Source organism: Oncorhynchus mykiss, chromosome 25 (assembly GCF_057628025.1).
Source record: "Oncorhynchus mykiss isolate SJ-2025 chromosome 25, ASM5762802v1, whole genome shotgun sequence".
NCBI classification, from domain to species: Eukaryota; Metazoa; Chordata; class Actinopteri; order Salmoniformes; family Salmonidae; genus Oncorhynchus; species Oncorhynchus mykiss.
This window is the reverse complement of record NC_143046.1, coordinates 37,027,330-37,043,534: the sequence shown is the minus strand read 5'-3', so window position 1 is coordinate 37,043,534 and position 16,205 is coordinate 37,027,330. Positions and strand designations below refer to the sequence as shown.

General features: G+C 39.6%; 1 protein-coding gene and 1 long non-coding RNA gene across 2 annotated transcripts in view; one reads left to right on the top strand and one right to left on the bottom strand.

The window, feature by feature from the left end:
* Positions 1–16,205, top strand: part of LOC110505113 (leucine-rich repeat and immunoglobulin-like domain-containing nogo receptor-interacting protein 2) — a 406,461-nt gene that overhangs the window by 222,293 nt on the left and 167,963 nt on the right. The window contains exon 4 of the mRNA XM_021584096.3: positions 657–735. The gene's annotated coding sequence lies outside the window, so the exon portion shown is untranslated. The remainder of the gene's footprint in view (positions 1–656; positions 736–16,205) is intronic.
* LOC149971808 (uncharacterized) overlaps positions 1–16,205 on the bottom strand; it is a 467,486-nt gene that overhangs the window by 311,953 nt on the left and 139,328 nt on the right. The gene's annotated exons all lie outside the window — the stretch shown is intronic.

Below are 16,205 nucleotides of genomic sequence, written 5' to 3'. Positions count from 1 at the left end.
TATGTCCATTACATGAAATTCCGCCCCAAATCTATTTTAATTACAGGTTGTAATGCAAAAAATAGGAAAACGGCAATGGGGATGAATATTTTTGCAAGGCACTGTAGATGGTTGGGGTTGAGGATAAAACAATTAAATACAAAACTAATTTAAAATGTATGTAGAATGTATAAACTGGAAGAAGAAGCCTACATTTTGTTGTCCATTAGTTTACTCCTGTTAGGGGAAGATTGATAGGGTTAGCAGGAAAATAATAAATAATAAAAAAAATATGATAAAAAAAATATCTATATCTATATATATATATATATATGGGATTGGAAATGTCAATTACATTGATAGTACCCACAATCTGCAATATGAAAGCTGCTCTACCCCCCCCAAAGAAATAAAATGATTGGTGCAGGGTAGCTCAGGTTTGAAGTAACACTGTAAATAATGGTTACTAACAATGACTAGCTCCCTTTGATCCCCTTCTCTTTGATTGTGAACTTCTGACAGTGTCCGTAACAATTTTGTTTTGAACACTGATTGAAATGTTGTTCTTTGCGTTTGGATCCACACTCTACTTACCAGATCATAAGCTCACCTGTGATCGATCTCTGTTGCTCTCGCTCTCTAACGTGCTCTCTCTCTCTCTCTCTCTTTCCAACCAGATATAGAAGCCTGAAAAACAGTGATAACTGGGGGGGAAAGAACATGCCATGGCTGAGAGGATGATTGCTTCTCAAAGTGGTAAGTACCAAGCATTCACAATGTCTGATCATCTGTTTTCGCCTCAACTGTTTGGCTTCGATTGTGGTTGATTTCGTTCCCATGTCAGTTCAGACTCCAGTGAATTTCTCTCTATATTTGGTAACAGATAGTTCCGATTAACTTATCAAGGAGGTCTTTGATGCATAGCGTGAGCTATTTTGAGTTTGGAGAGGAGAAAGGTGTTAGGTTGTTGTATTGAAACATACCAAGCGATCAGCAGGTAATTCATTACCCTATGGGTGTTTTCCTAAACCGTGGTCCTGTTGTGAGGGGGGGGGGGGGGGGGGGGAATTTAGTCAATGCGATTGAATTGAAAAGAGTCGGGAATCATGAATCCAATTGATGGTTAGCTACAGTATATAGAAGCCAGGAGGAATTTAAGGGCTGAATTAGATCTATAGTACATTATAGCAGCATAACATCTTATAAGATGAGGCAATGACATTACACAAACTAATATTCTTTATTGGCTATATACTGCGTGTTCCACATATTCCCATGATACAACTCACCGAGGGATGATTAGAGATTGCTGTTTCTCTTATATATCCTCTTTGACTGCTGAAACACACAATTATGGTTTTGGAAATGCGATAAACACCAATTCTTTACATTTGCATAACACTATTTTTTCACTGCTTAAATGTGATCGAATGTTTGTAACCTGTATATTTAACATATACGTATCTAAACTCGGCAAGAAAAGAAACGTTCCTTTTTCATGACCCTGTCTTTCAAAGATAATTCATGAAACAGATCTTCATTGTAAAGGGTTTTAACACTATTTCCCATGCTTGTTCAATGAACCATAAATAATTAACGAACACGCACCTGTGGAACAGTCGTTAAGACACTAACAGCTTACAGACGGTAGGCAATTAAGGTCACAGTTATGAAAATTTAGGAAACTAAAGAGGCCTTTCTACTGACTCTGAAAAACACCAAAAGAAAATGCCCAGGGTCCCTGCTCATCTGCGTGAACGTGCCTTAGGCAAGCTGCAAAGAGGCATGAGGACTGCAGATGTGGCCAATAAATTGCAATGTCCGACCTGTGAGAACTAAGACAGCTCCACAGGGAGACAGGATGGACAGCTGACCGTCCTCGCTGTGGCAGACCATGTGTAACAACACCTGCACAGGATGGGTACATCCGAATATCATACCTGATGACAATGACAATGCCACCAGCCATACTGCTCGTTTTGTGAGGGATTTCCAGCAAGAAAGGAATGTCAGTGTTCTGCAGAGCCCGGATCTCAATCCCATTGAGCAAGTCTGGGACCTGTTGAATCGGAGGGTGACGGCTAGGGCCATTCCCCCCAGAAATGTCTGGGAACTTGCAGGTGCCTTGGTGTAAGAGTGGGGTAACATCTCACAGCAAGAACTGGGAAATATTGTGTAGTCCATGAGGAGGAGATACACTGCAGTACTTAATGGAGCTGGTGGTCACACCAGATACAGACTGCTACTTTTAATTTTGACCCCCCTATGTTCAGGGACACATTATTCCATTTCTGTTAGTCACATGTCTGTGGAACCTATTCAGTTTATGTCTCAGTTGTTGAATCTGTTCACACAAATATTTACACATGTTAAGTTTGCTGAAAATAAATGCAGTTGACAGTGAGAGGATGTTTCAGTTGTTGTTGAGTTTAGCCTTATGCTATAGTGTTTTGCATTCATTAGGCGCTAATCTATAGATTTCACATGACTGGGGATAGGCCCACCCACTTGGGAGCCAGCCCATCCAATCAGAATGATTTTTTCCCCCCAAAAGGGCTTTTTAACAGACAGAAATGCTCCTCAGTTTCGTAAACTGTCCAGGTGGTTGGTCTCAGACGATACCACAGGTGAAGGTCCTGGGCTGGCATGGTTACATGTAGTCTGCCATTGTGAGGCCGGTTGGACGTACTGCTAAATTCTCTAGAACAATGTTGGAGGCGGTTTATGGTAGAGAAATTGCAATTAAATTATCTTTATAATTGCCTTTTATTGTACCCAGCACAAGACACACTGTGAAATGGAGAAATACATTTTTTGTGCGTATGGAAAATGTTGCGTTTATATTTTTGTTTAAAATATATACATTTTTTTATGTTGATGTCACAAATCTACCATTTGTACGGTTGTCATTATTACATGTAATTATTTGTCACATTTGACTGTATAAAACCTTGCAGAGGCGGATGGATATATCTTGTTTTGCAACAAAATGTGATTTGTTTGTCTCCCTGAAATAAAACCAACTAGATTTCAAACAAATGCAGTACGTTCAGAATTACTCATACCCTGACTTATTCCACATTCCGTGGTGTTACAGCCTGTATTCAGTAGATCATTTTTCTCACCCATCTACGCACAATACCCCATAATGTGAAAACATGTTTTTTAGAAATATTTGCACATTTATTGAAAATTAAATACAGAAATATTTCAATTACATAAGCATTCACACTCCTGAGTCAATACATGTTGAAATCACCTTTGGCAGCGATTACAGCTTTGAGTCTTTCTGAATAAGTCTGTAAGAGCTTTGCACACCTGGATTGTACAGTATTTGCCCATAATTATTTACAAAATTCATCAAGCTCTGTCAAATTGGTACATTTTTTAAAGTCAAAACTGTAACTCAACCAGGAACATTCACAGTCTTCTTGGTAAGAAATTCCAGTTTAGATTTGGCCATGGGTTTTAGGTTATTGTCTTGCTGAAAGGTGAATTTGTCTCCCAGTGTCTGGTGGAAAGCAGACTTGTTTTCCTCTAGGATTTTGTCTGTGCTTGGCTCCATTCCGTTTAATTTTTGTAGACTGTAAAACTCCCCAGTCCTTAAAGATTGTAAGCATACCCATAACATGATGCAGCCAACACTATGCTTGGAAATATGGAGAGTGTTGTACTGGATGATGTGTTGTACTGGATTTGCCACAAACATAACACTACGTATTCACGATAAAAAGTGAATTGCTTTGCCACATTTTTTGCAGTATTATTTAAGTGCCTTGTTGCAAGCAGGATGCATGTTTTGGAATATTTGTATTCTGTACAGGCTTCCTTCTTTTCACTGTCAATTATGTTAGTATAGCATCCTCAGTTTTTTCCGATCATAGTTATTAAACTGTGTTAAAGTCACCATTGGCCTCACAGTGAAATACCTGAGTTGTTATCTTTCTTTCTGGCAACTAAGTTAGGACAGACACCTGTATCTTTGTGGTTAATGGGTGTATTGATACACCAGCTAAAGTGTAATTAATAACTTCACCATGCTCAAAGGTCAATGTCAAAGGTCTTTGTGGTTAAATCTGTGTTTGACATTCAGTCCTCGACTGATGGATCTTAAAGATAATTGTGTGTGTGAGGTACAGAGATGAGGTAGTCACTCCAAAGTCTACATGAAAATGCCTAAGACTGTAACGAATGTCTTCTTCGTTTGAGGAGGAGTAGGAAGGATCGGACCAATGTGCAGCGTGGTAAGTGTCCATGTTAATTTATTAGACTAAACACACAAAACAAAATAACAAAGTGAATGAAATAAATGAAAAAGTTCTGTCAGGTACAAAACAGAAAACAACTATCTACAAATCATAGTGGGAACACAGGCTAGCTAAGTATGGTTCTCAATCAGAGACAACGATTGACAGCTGCCTCTGATTGGGAACCATACCAGGCCAAAAGCAGAAATACAAAACATAGAACAAAAAACATAGAATGCCCACCCCAACTCACACCCTGAACAAACTAAAACAGACACATAAAAACGCAACACATTTAAAGTTTTTTAATGGCCTAGTCAATGTCCCGACCTAATCCCAATTAAGATGTTGTGGTAACGTAGGACTTGAAAAGAGCAGTTCATGCTTGAAAACCCAGAGTGTAAGGGGCCAATTACTTTTTCACCCAGGGGAATTGGGTGTTGCAGAACTTTGTCAATTAAATAAATAAAATAGGTATACTTTTTTTGTTATTTGTTCACTCAGTTTTCTTTTATCTACTATTAGGTTTTGGTTGAAGATCTGCTAACATTCAGCATAAAACGTGCAAAAATAGAGAAAATCAGAAAGTCTTTCTTCAAGGCATTGTATGGCGTTTTGGAATTAAACTATATTTGCTCTTATTAAAGGACATGTACACCAACTGGATTAAAAGAACAAACTGAGGTGGATCTGACACTTATCTGAGGCATAACAGTAGTCCACTAACTGCTTCTTGTGATATAAAATGTAATTATAATGCCATTCAAAACAGATTGAAGGAATTGAGGTTATAGTTCAAACAGTATGGAGTCGTCAATAGAGGTCATCTGTCGATTACAGTTGAGGGTGAATGTTCTATAAATATCATGAGCTTCAAATGTCACCTTGAATATGGAAGATACAGTATTTGTGTTTGTTCCCAAAGATTACTACATTTAGCCTTCCCTAAGGTTTTTTTAATCCTTGGTTAGTTTTGTATTTTACTTTTCAATATTTATCAAGCTCTTTGCCCACAACTCCACAGCACTGTACCTTAAGGGACGGGCCCTCCAAATCTAGGTGGCAAAACGATTGGTTTATGTACACTGTGATTCACATTCCCCAGCATGCATTGGGCCCTCATCAAACCATTTCTGAGCTATTAATAGTAAAGTGAGGAATCACGTTTTTTGTGTGAATTATGAATATTCAAATAAAAAATGCTGTTGAAGGTTATTGATGAACTATATACTTTCAGCACAAAGTTAATTTTGGGATGTCTCACTGGATATTTTATCACCTTTGGCTGAGATGATGTCTGGTGGGAATTGTGTTATGTGTTCATGCTATTATCTAGTTTTTAACAATGCATGCAAGCCCCTATTGCTGATCTTGCATAAATCAATGCCACTCAAGTCATCACTCTCATCCGAGCCATGTTCCACCGCTGCATGTATGTTCAGCCTAACATGTTTGGGGAGGAGGATACCCAACTCTGTTAATCCATAACACTCAAATTGACACAAGTTTTTATATAACAAGTCAAAACTCAGACAGACATTCTCCCAGCCGCTCAATATGAAGGAATATAGAGATGCTGGGTCTTGATTGAAAAGCAAGCAGAGGTGACAGATCGCGTCCTTCCACAGTATCACTATAAAATGTTAATCTCTCTGTTCTCACAGGAAGACTCAGCAGGGCGTGGCGTACTCTTTTGAAACTCAATTGAGACGCTGTGTCTCTTCACAGATTTTATTGACGCAAACTTTGATGTGCCTATTTAAGCTCCACGCAAAACATCCAGTTGAAGATTAATTGTAAACAATGTATTAAACTAAATTGCCTCAAACTCTCCAGATTTCTCTGATCAGTATAACAGGGACTGTGTCCCAAATGGCATCCTATTCCCTACACAGTGCACTACTTTTCATGAAGGCCTATAGGGCTCTGGTCACAAGTAGGGCACTTTATAGGGAATAGGGTGCCATTTGGGATGCTACCCTGCTGTCTGGTGGGCACTGTTCAGCCATCGGACGCTGTGCTATAGTTTCAGATGACTGCATCAATGAGAATTCTCCTCAACAAACCTAGGAACCCATCAGTGTGCACCATTGGCTCAAAAAAAAGAAACTTCATTCCATATGGCGGCAGGTAGCAGGTAGCCTAATGGTTAGAGCTTTGGGCCAGTAACCGAAAGGTTGCTAGATCGAATCGCCGATCTGACACGGTAAAAACCTGTCGTTCTGCTTCCGAACAAAACACCCAATGTTCCTACATCATCATTGTAAATAAGAATTTATTCTTAACTGACTTGCCTGGTTAAAAAAAAAATATGAGAATCAATATGTGTTCATTTGCTTAATCATTGATGGAATTTTTGCCACCTGCGTGTTTTCAACAGGCAAGTGGGTACATAGTATTGAAATTGTGCATATTGATGTTTTTTGGCTCAGTTCTCCAACAGTGCTGTTGGGTTGTGCAGTATCACAACAAGAAAATATACACTGAGTGTACAATACATTAACAACAACAGATATTTCCATGACAGACTGACCAAGGGAATCTAGGTGAATGCTATGATCCCTTATTGATGTCACTTGTTAAATCCACTTCATTCAGTGTAGACGAAGAGGAGGAGAAAGGATAAAGAAGGATGTTTAAGCCTTGGGGCAATTGAGGGCAATGGATTGTGTATGTGTGCCATTTAGAGGGTGAATGGGCAAGACAAAATATTTAAAGGACTTCCAGCCAACTTGACACAACTGTGGGAGGAATTGGAGTCAACATGGGCCAGCATCCCTGTGGAATGCTTAAAAATCATTCTTTAACCTGTCCCTTCGTCTACCCCTTTAGAGTCCATGTCCCAACGAATTGAGGCTTTTCTGAGGGCAAAGGGAGGATGTAACTCAATATTAGGAAGGTGTTTTGTTGTACACTCAGAGCATATCTTTGCAGCTAGATTTGTATTACCTAGTTCTTTTAATACCACAAAGAAAAGTAAAGTATTCTTTGATGCGGATCAATATAATTAGGTGTATTAGAAGTGGAAATGCAAAATAAGTATTAGTAGGAGGAAGAGGAATTGCAGTAGAACATTTCAAATGATAAAAGTGCTTTCTCACTATCTGCTATCCCATTATCAATGAATTCCTAAAATACCACACATGTTCAAGGTGATTTTGAGTGTTCTGGTTGATAAGCTCTGTTTGAGCATAAATCAAGGAATTATTAGTTTACCTACTGTATATACAGTGGGGCAAAAAAAGTATTTAGTCAGCACCAATTGTGCAAGTTCTCCCACTTAAAAATATGAGCGAGGCCTGTAATTTTCATCATAGGTACACTTCAACTATGACAGACAAAATGAGAAATAAAATCCAGAAAATCACATTGTAGGATTTTTAATGAATTTATATGCAAATTATGGTGGAAAATAAGTATTTGGTCACCTACAAACAAGCAAGATTTCTGGCTCTCACAGACCTGTAACTTCTTCTTTAAGGGGCTCCTCTGTCCTCCCCTTGTTACCTGTATTAATGGCACCTGTTTCAACTTGTTATCAGTATAAAAGACACCTGTCCACAACCTCAAACAGTCACACTCCAAACTCCACTATGGCAAAGACCAAAGAGCTGTCAAAGGACACCAGAAACAAAATTGTAGACCTGCACCAGGCTGGGAAGACTGAATCTGCAATAGGTAAGCAGCTTAGTTTGAAAAAATCAACTGTGGGAGCAATTATTAGGAAATGGAAGACATACAAGACCACTGATAATCTCCCTCGATCTGGCGCTTCACGCAAGATCTCACCCCGTGTGATCAAAATAATCACAAGAACGGTGAGCAAAAATTCCAGACCTAGTGAATGACCTGCAGAGAGCTGGGACCAAAGTAACAAAGCCTACCATCAGTAACACACTACGCCGCCAGGGACTCAAATCCTGCAGTGCCAGACGTGTCCCTCTGCTTAAGCCAGTACATGTCCAGGCCCATCTGAAATTTGCTAGAGAGCATTTGGATGATCCAGAAGATGATTGGGAGAATGTCATGTGGTCAGATGAAACCAAAATATAACTTTTTGGTAAAAACTCAACTCGTCGTGTTTGGAGGACAAAGAACACCATACCTACTGTGAAGCATGGGGGTGGAAACATCATGCTTTGGGGCTATTTTTCTGCAAAGGGACCAGGACGACTGATCCGTGTAAAGGAAAGAATGAATGAGGCCATGTATCGTCAGATTTTGAGTGAAAACCTCCTTCCATCAGCAAGGGCATTGAAGATGAAACGTGGCTGGGTCTTTCAGCATGACAATGATCCCAAACACACCGCCCGGGCAACGAAGGAGTGGCTTCGTAAGAAGCATTTCAAGGTCCTGGAGTGGCCTAGCCAGTCTCCAGATCTCAACCCCATAGAAAATCTTTGGAGGGAGTTGAAAGTCTGTGTTGCCCAGCAACAGCCCCAAAACATCACTGCTCCAGAGGAGATCTGCATGGAGGAATGGGCCAAAATACCAGCAACAGTGTGTGAAAACCTTGTGAAGATTTACAGAAAACGTTTGACCTCTGTCATTGCCAACAAAGGGTATATAACAAAGTATTGAGATGAACTTTTGTTATTGACCAAATACTTATTTTCCACCATAATTTGTAAATAAATTCATAAAAAATCCTACAATGTGATTTTCTGGATTTTTTTTCTTCTCATTTTGTCTGTCATAGTTGAAGTGTACCTATGATGAAAATTACAGGCCTCTCTCATATTTTTAAGTGGGAGAACTTGCACAATTGGTGGCTGACTAAATACTTTTTTGCCCCACTGTATGCATTGTTCCCTCTAGCAATGGGCAGGCCTAAGTATTAAATCAATATTTTCCATAGCACATATCAAGGTTACTACTTTTCTCGTCGGGCCATTGAGGATAAAAACGGTTTCCACATATCACATGATCGAATAAAAGCTTGAAGTACTAATGCCCTCATTACCTCCTCTCTGTGAATATTCAATCTGTCACAAATCTCATGCACTTGCCCCATTGTTTACGTTATTATTGGTGGCCCACTATTACAGAATGTGATTTTAAGACCCTAGCCAACTCACACATCCACTAGGGCAGATAACAGGTTTTGACTGACATTCTAGTGACTCGACTTGGCTAGGGCTCATACCATGTATTGATCTGGAGGAGTGGTGGGCGTTGAGGGGGTGGCCCACAGGAACCAGCATGACTGCAGCACAAATTAGATTGGTATGACCTTACCCTTTCTCCCCCACTTGCCTGCTCCCCTTCCTTCCTCCCAACCACCCAGCCCATCTTCTCAGCTAGATGGCTGTGTAATAGGCTGCATTTCAAAACATCCCTGAGTACCAGGGCAACTTCCTCACCTGTCACACTCCATCCCGGCGATGCAGGTAGAATGTGACAGAGCTGATAATTAGAACGAAGGAGGATACATCAATATATCAGGAGGGATTTCACAGCCTGCCTCTAATAATACAATGCCATATAACAAGGCATGCAATACTTCCCCATCACAACATTGAGAAATATTTGGGTATGTTAGAGTTTCCCCTTAGTGTTGGAATTCAATGGTGATGCTTTTGCAACCCACTATCACAAATTGTAAAATAGACTCAAATGACTTATGTTTTCCAGTGCATTTCAATCATAGAAAAAGGCAGTAGGTTACTTAACCCCTAGCCATGTACTTAACGTTAGCCGCCTAGCTAACATAGAGTACTTAATTGTCTTAAAATACAGTTCAATTTTTTGGGGGAATTCGTTATGAAGAAAATTGTTTAATGGACACAAATACGTTATGAAGAAGAAAATCATGTGGTGGACACGAAAATATTGACTTTGATAATCGTGTGATGAACATTTAAAAAAAAAGCAATTCATTTGTGCCGATTTCACAATAATATGTGATAGTGTGTTGGCTATTGTGGCTGATTCCCAGCTGTGAAGTGGATTTGACTACATGCAGTAGATTTACTATGATCCATTGTGTGCCCGATAATGTGCAACTTAAATGTGCACATTATAGTATGCAGCCACCAGTGTGTAAGTAATTACACAATAATTTCCCACTAACCTATTTTTCATTACACAAGACAGAGAAACACATGAAAAAAGTAGTTTTTCAGCAACTGTTGAACATCCTTTCTAATTCAGCACCACACTTCCAGGTGTTGAAGACAGTCTCAAACAACCGAGGGAGCCTTAGCTACTGCATTCTGTCTTTCAAGGAGTGTCCATAGAGTCGAGGCTGTGGAGGCAGTGGAGGCAGGCCTGCTGGCGGCTGATAGTGGACAGAAATAAAGAAGCAAGGAATTCATTGCGGCTGGGGTTATGATGATGTATTATGGGCATGGAAATAGATGTTTCCGTTTTCTTTTATTTTTCTAGCCCAAGCTATTTGGCAGTGCCTGCTTCCTCTGGGCACTAAAGGCACATTTAATTCAATGAAGGTTTCTAGGAAGATGGAGCATGGGGATACAGTATGAATAGAGCGAAATACAGGCTGTTTGTCCCTAAAAATGCGCCATATTTCTATTTTCAAGTCTACGAGTACGGTAATGATAGTTTCTGAACTATTCAGATATTATAGTTGAATAGACTCTCAAACAATCGGTATGTTTCTCCTTTGTGTGTGCCCACTACAAGACGTATCCTCAATACAATGACATGGAGTACACTCTGAAATCTCAAGGCAAACCCAGTGGGCAAACTGGTTGCAATGATGCTATAAGGACGTCTTTAATCAATGGGTATGACACACATTGAAAATCAAGTTATTGATAGGTAGATTTTCATACCCAGTGGTGGTAATGACGTCCTTGTGGCATCATTGCAACCAGTTTTGCCTGCTGGGCTTGCTTTGAGATTATATATTCAAGGCAAAATAAGTCACATCCGATGATTGGCATTCCTATTGACTATTAATGTAGATGATACATCTATATGCCTCATCATTCTTTGCAATATACTCACGTCTCCCCAAGTATAATGATTCAATGTGATTGTTCTCAACAGTCAGTCTTCTCCCAAACATCAGGATTCTAGCCCTCCCTTTACGAATTATGCTAAGAAATGTTTTATTTGATTTATATTATTGTCACTGTAAGTAAGCATCCATTGTTCATCTTTTAATGGCTATGAGATGTAAATGTGAGTTGAAGTAATTTGATGTTATTTAGATCATTGGATGATGAAGAGAGGTAGGATCTGTGGAAAACAGCAATGAATAACTCAGTGTGTGAAATTCAATTTGTGTTGATTGCTTTGACTTGACCGACTTGTGTGTTTTACTCATAGAAGTTCCCTTCAAAGAGGGGCATGACCTCTGCTTTAAACAAATCACACTTCTGCATCTCGCCAATTAACACAACCGTGGAATGTGTATATTGTAAGTATTTAAGTGTAAGCAAGGCAATTTGCATACTGTACAGGGAGTCTTGCTAAAAATAAGGATAGAGTTAAGGTTCTTGCCTCACCATCACCTTTAGAAAGCCTCTAAAAATTCAACAAAACATGCTTTAATGAGGGAACTTATCCACAAATTGAATAACCAAATATCCAGTACCAAGTCAGCTAAATGCCTCCAATTCTCTACCCTGGAATTTTTGATATTCTCCTTCCACAATGGCTCTATAAGGAAAAAACTATTATCCACAATGATTAGGGAAATTGCTAGTCGTGATCAGAATTAGGGACTATAGCCTTCCTTCCTGCTGTTGACAGGTCCATTGCAAGAAGAGACAGTGAGAAACAGGAGGTAGTGACTGAATAGATGTACTGTATATGGAAGTGATGGGAAGCAGCAATGACAACCTTCCCCTAGATCACATTAACATGCAGTCGCCCCGTCATCTCTGTTTTGCCTTAATTAAACCAGATGCGTCTCATTCAGACTCTGTCCCAAAGATGCACTCTGGAGGGAAACTTAAATGTCAGGCTTGATACAGCGAGCCTGCAATTAATGGTCGACTGGAATTAATGTAGTTGAAGGGCGTTTACTTATGGATGTGGTGTTCAGGTTGTCAAATCTGGCCCCCCGGAGCTTTGGAACAAAAGGGTAACATTGATACTCCTGAAGGGGATTGTTGGATGGTGACGAGAGTTGTCTCGTTTTCAGCTGTGAGGAGAGGAGAGGTAAAAGGTGTTTTATCACATTAAATGTTTCTTAGGTGTCTCTTCTCATTAACTATGAGTTGTTTTAACCCGGTTGGTTACAACAGAGCTCAGAAAAACCATGTGACATTCCCTGTGGTTTAGATGTCCATTCCTTTTGCTTGTTTTTTTTTTAGATGTTGGTACAGGAAATGCCACGATTCTAATTAGGAATTAAAGGAGGGGGATGAAATGTCTTGACTGGCAAACTTTGAGCGGCTATCAGAACCTTTGTGTTAAAAAGTTAACTTGTGGAATTTCTTTCCTTCTTTGCAGCAATTCCACCATGAAGGCCTGATTCACGCAGTCTTCTCTGAACAGTTGATGCTGAGGTGTGTCTGTTAGTTGAACTCTGTGAAACATTTATTTGGGCTGCAATCTGAGTTGCAGTTAACTCTAATGAACTCATCTTCTGCAGCAGAGGTAACTCTGGGTCTTCCTTTCGTGTCGCGCTCCTCGTGAGAGTCAATTTCCTCATAGCGCTTGACGGATTTTGCGACTCCACTTGAAGAAACTTTTAAAGTTCTTGACTGACCTTCATGTCGTAAAGTAATGATGGACTGTTATTTCTTTTTGCTTATTTGAGCTGTTCTTGCCATGATATGGACTTGGTAGATCTTCCCCTCATCCATCCTGTACTCTACCCTGCCTGCTCAGCAGAGACTGATGCCCTATGTACACAGATAGTGTCGTAAAGTAATGAGAGAATGCCAAGAGTGTGCAAAGCTGTCATCAAGGCAAAGGGTGGCTACTTTAAAGAATCTCCCATAAAAAAATATATTTTGATTTGTTTAACACTTTTTGGGTTACCACATGATTCCATATGTGTTATTTCATAGTTTTGATGTCTTCACTATTATTCTGCAATGTAGAAAATGGTACAAATAAATTAGAACCTTGGAATGAGTAGGTGTGTCAAATGTTTGACTGGTACTGTATATATTGTTATCCTCCATATCTCAGATAGAGGTAGAGGATGTGGGGAGGATCAAAATCAAATAAAAGTGCATTGGTCGCGTACACAGATGTGCAGACGTTATTGCAGATGTTAGTGTTTCTAGCTCCAACCGTAATACCGAATAAATAAATTGTAAAAAATGAATATATAAATTATATAGGATTAGCAATGACTAGAATACAGTAGGTATTCCCACTATAAAGTGGGTGAAACAGTAAGTAAACACTATTCAAGTGACTAGTGTTCAATGACGCTATCTATGTACATAGGGCAGCAGTCCCTACACTGCAGGCAGGGTAGAGTACCAGGTGGATGAGGGAAGGAGCTACAGTAATAATCTACGTGGCACCACTTTTGGACATGGCAGTAGAGCACGTTTATGTTCACTCCACTTCAGCCTTTAATGTGCAGTGATGCGCCTCTAACCCGTTGGATATTATGCACGGAGGCGCAGCCAACTGAGGCCCAAAACCCTCGCACGAAAAAAAGGGCTTGGATCAGCAGGTGTGACTGTAAAGGATAGCCCGGATTTGTCTGAGGAAAATGCAGGGTAAATAAATATTTCATGGAATATCTTAGCGGAGATGCAGCTGGAAAAGGACTGCAGGCGGATAAGGGAGTTAGGGGGATAGAGATCAGTTGGCTAGGCTATGTGCAACAGCGACCTTAGGGAATTACTCGACTTACTACTTCAATTTCGGGCCTCTCAAAGTAGCAGTGCTGATCTAGGATCAGTTCCCCCGTCTTACTCATTAAGATTTAAAAAGGCACAACTGATCTTAAATCAGGTCCTATATCAGCAATCCTACTTTGGCACGCTTCGTGAATTTTGGCTCTGGGAATTCAAGTGAGCGGTATTTAACAGTCACTGATTGGAAGCAAACCATATCATTGACATTACTAACCAGTCGGGGAAGAGCTCTTCCACACCTGCTCTCTTTCTTAAATTTTCATTAACTTTTATTTACATTTTTTTATTTTGCAATTAGTTTTTTGGGCCATTTACAGGTAATATGTAATGCCTACATGATATGTGCTCAATTGGGAGTGGAAATGTCTTGAGAGTGATGGCGGCACATTGAGGAGTGGACACACACACAGGTTATCAGGGTCATTACCTTTAAGAGATGGAGAGGAACAGACCGGAGCAAGGTCATTATTAGTTGTTGGGAGTGCTGATTAAGGTTTATTCTCCTATAAAAATAACAGTGGACAGATAATAAACAATCTTTAGTTGTGCTGATTAGAATGTAGGAGCTTGCATTGAATAATGTTCCGATATATTTCTGCCATTTTCAAATATCTTTAGAAATAACTTGTGAAGTAGCCTATAATTGGAATGTGTCCAGGTCACAGTTTAACTTTCCCACCCACCACAGTCACTTGTTTAACCATGATTGCAATAGTATGACTGATGGGCCTGTATGTCCATTCATGGTGTGAAGCCACTGAACTGGCCTAACAATCCATAACATTGCCCTATGGGTTGGGCGGGATATGTTGTGGAGATTGTGAACCGAGCAAAGAAAATGTATCTTCAGTCTTACTAGACGTGAGACATAATTTGCTTTCCCTCATGACCTACAGTATTCCCTGTCCTGTACGAAAATATACTGAAAATGTTTGCTAATACTTTTTTAAAAGTATTATTATTACTGTCACATACACCGGATAAGTGTTTGTTCACTTTATGACTGACCGTTTACTTATTTAGGAGCTATGTATCATTGTTGTGGCCCAGAATATTGCTCTGGCACATTGCTGTGGCCCAGAAATTCTCAAGTCGTGTATCGTGTCATCAACAGGTATTGGCAGCATTGACGTGGTTTCCCTTTGAGGAAAAGAGACATCTATCATTGTCAAATGCGGTGGAAAAGATTGTACCACAAGATTGCATTCCTTTCTCTTCTCTCTCGTTTCATTCAATGGATTTGATAACGACTGAAAGGGTACTGTCAGAATACAGAACATTGTCATCAAGCTGCTCATGCTCGCCTTACATTTATGTTAGACCGCTGGTTATATTGCTTATTGTCAAAGGAAGATGAGAGTTTTAAGTCATCTAATGAAATGCAACACTTAGGAGTGGGTATGTGAGCCAATATTGCGGTTTGTCTCTCATAATGGTATGTTCAACTCAGTGGGGAGGAGAAGTCCAGAGGGCTTGTTTATATCAGTAAAGTCAGTCAAAGATATTCAGGAGAAAGGTGCAGAAAAATCTAGAAAAACAATGTCTAATGGCCTTGAGACAAATTGTATGTTTTGAGATTCAGCACAGATCAGAGGAAATGGCTGGTGATACTGCCACATTTTGGTTGATATAATGGAATTTGTAACTGACCCTCTGTGCATTTTTGTTTGAATGGATTATTAGATACTGTTTAAAGGCACAATCTGGGATGTTTCTTTCTAAATGTATTGATTGTTTAACAGTATAACATATACATGTTTAATTAGTACATGTAGTACAGGGGTTACATTCCCCATCCCTCAACTTTAGACAAAACCAAATGTTTGGGTTGCCATTGGGCTCAAACATCCACAGCTTTAGTCAACCACTCAATAGGGACCAGCAGCACTACGCATTGCTAACAGCGGTGACATCCAGTCAGTGTAGGCAGTGCTTACCCCGTGATAATTTCGTTTTTTAAAATGCTGTTATGAAATGCCTGATAAAATATAATTACATAAAAAAATGGACATTATTTTTTGTTATTGAATGTTTTTTCTCAATGATTATGGCGGTTTTTATCCTCAAAATCTAAAAAGTGGCAGTGTTGAGAGTGAGCCTTGTGTTTGCGTTCACAAAGTGAAGAGAGTTCCTAAGGGATTCAATACTGACCTGCTGAAAAGTTAAGACATAGATAATA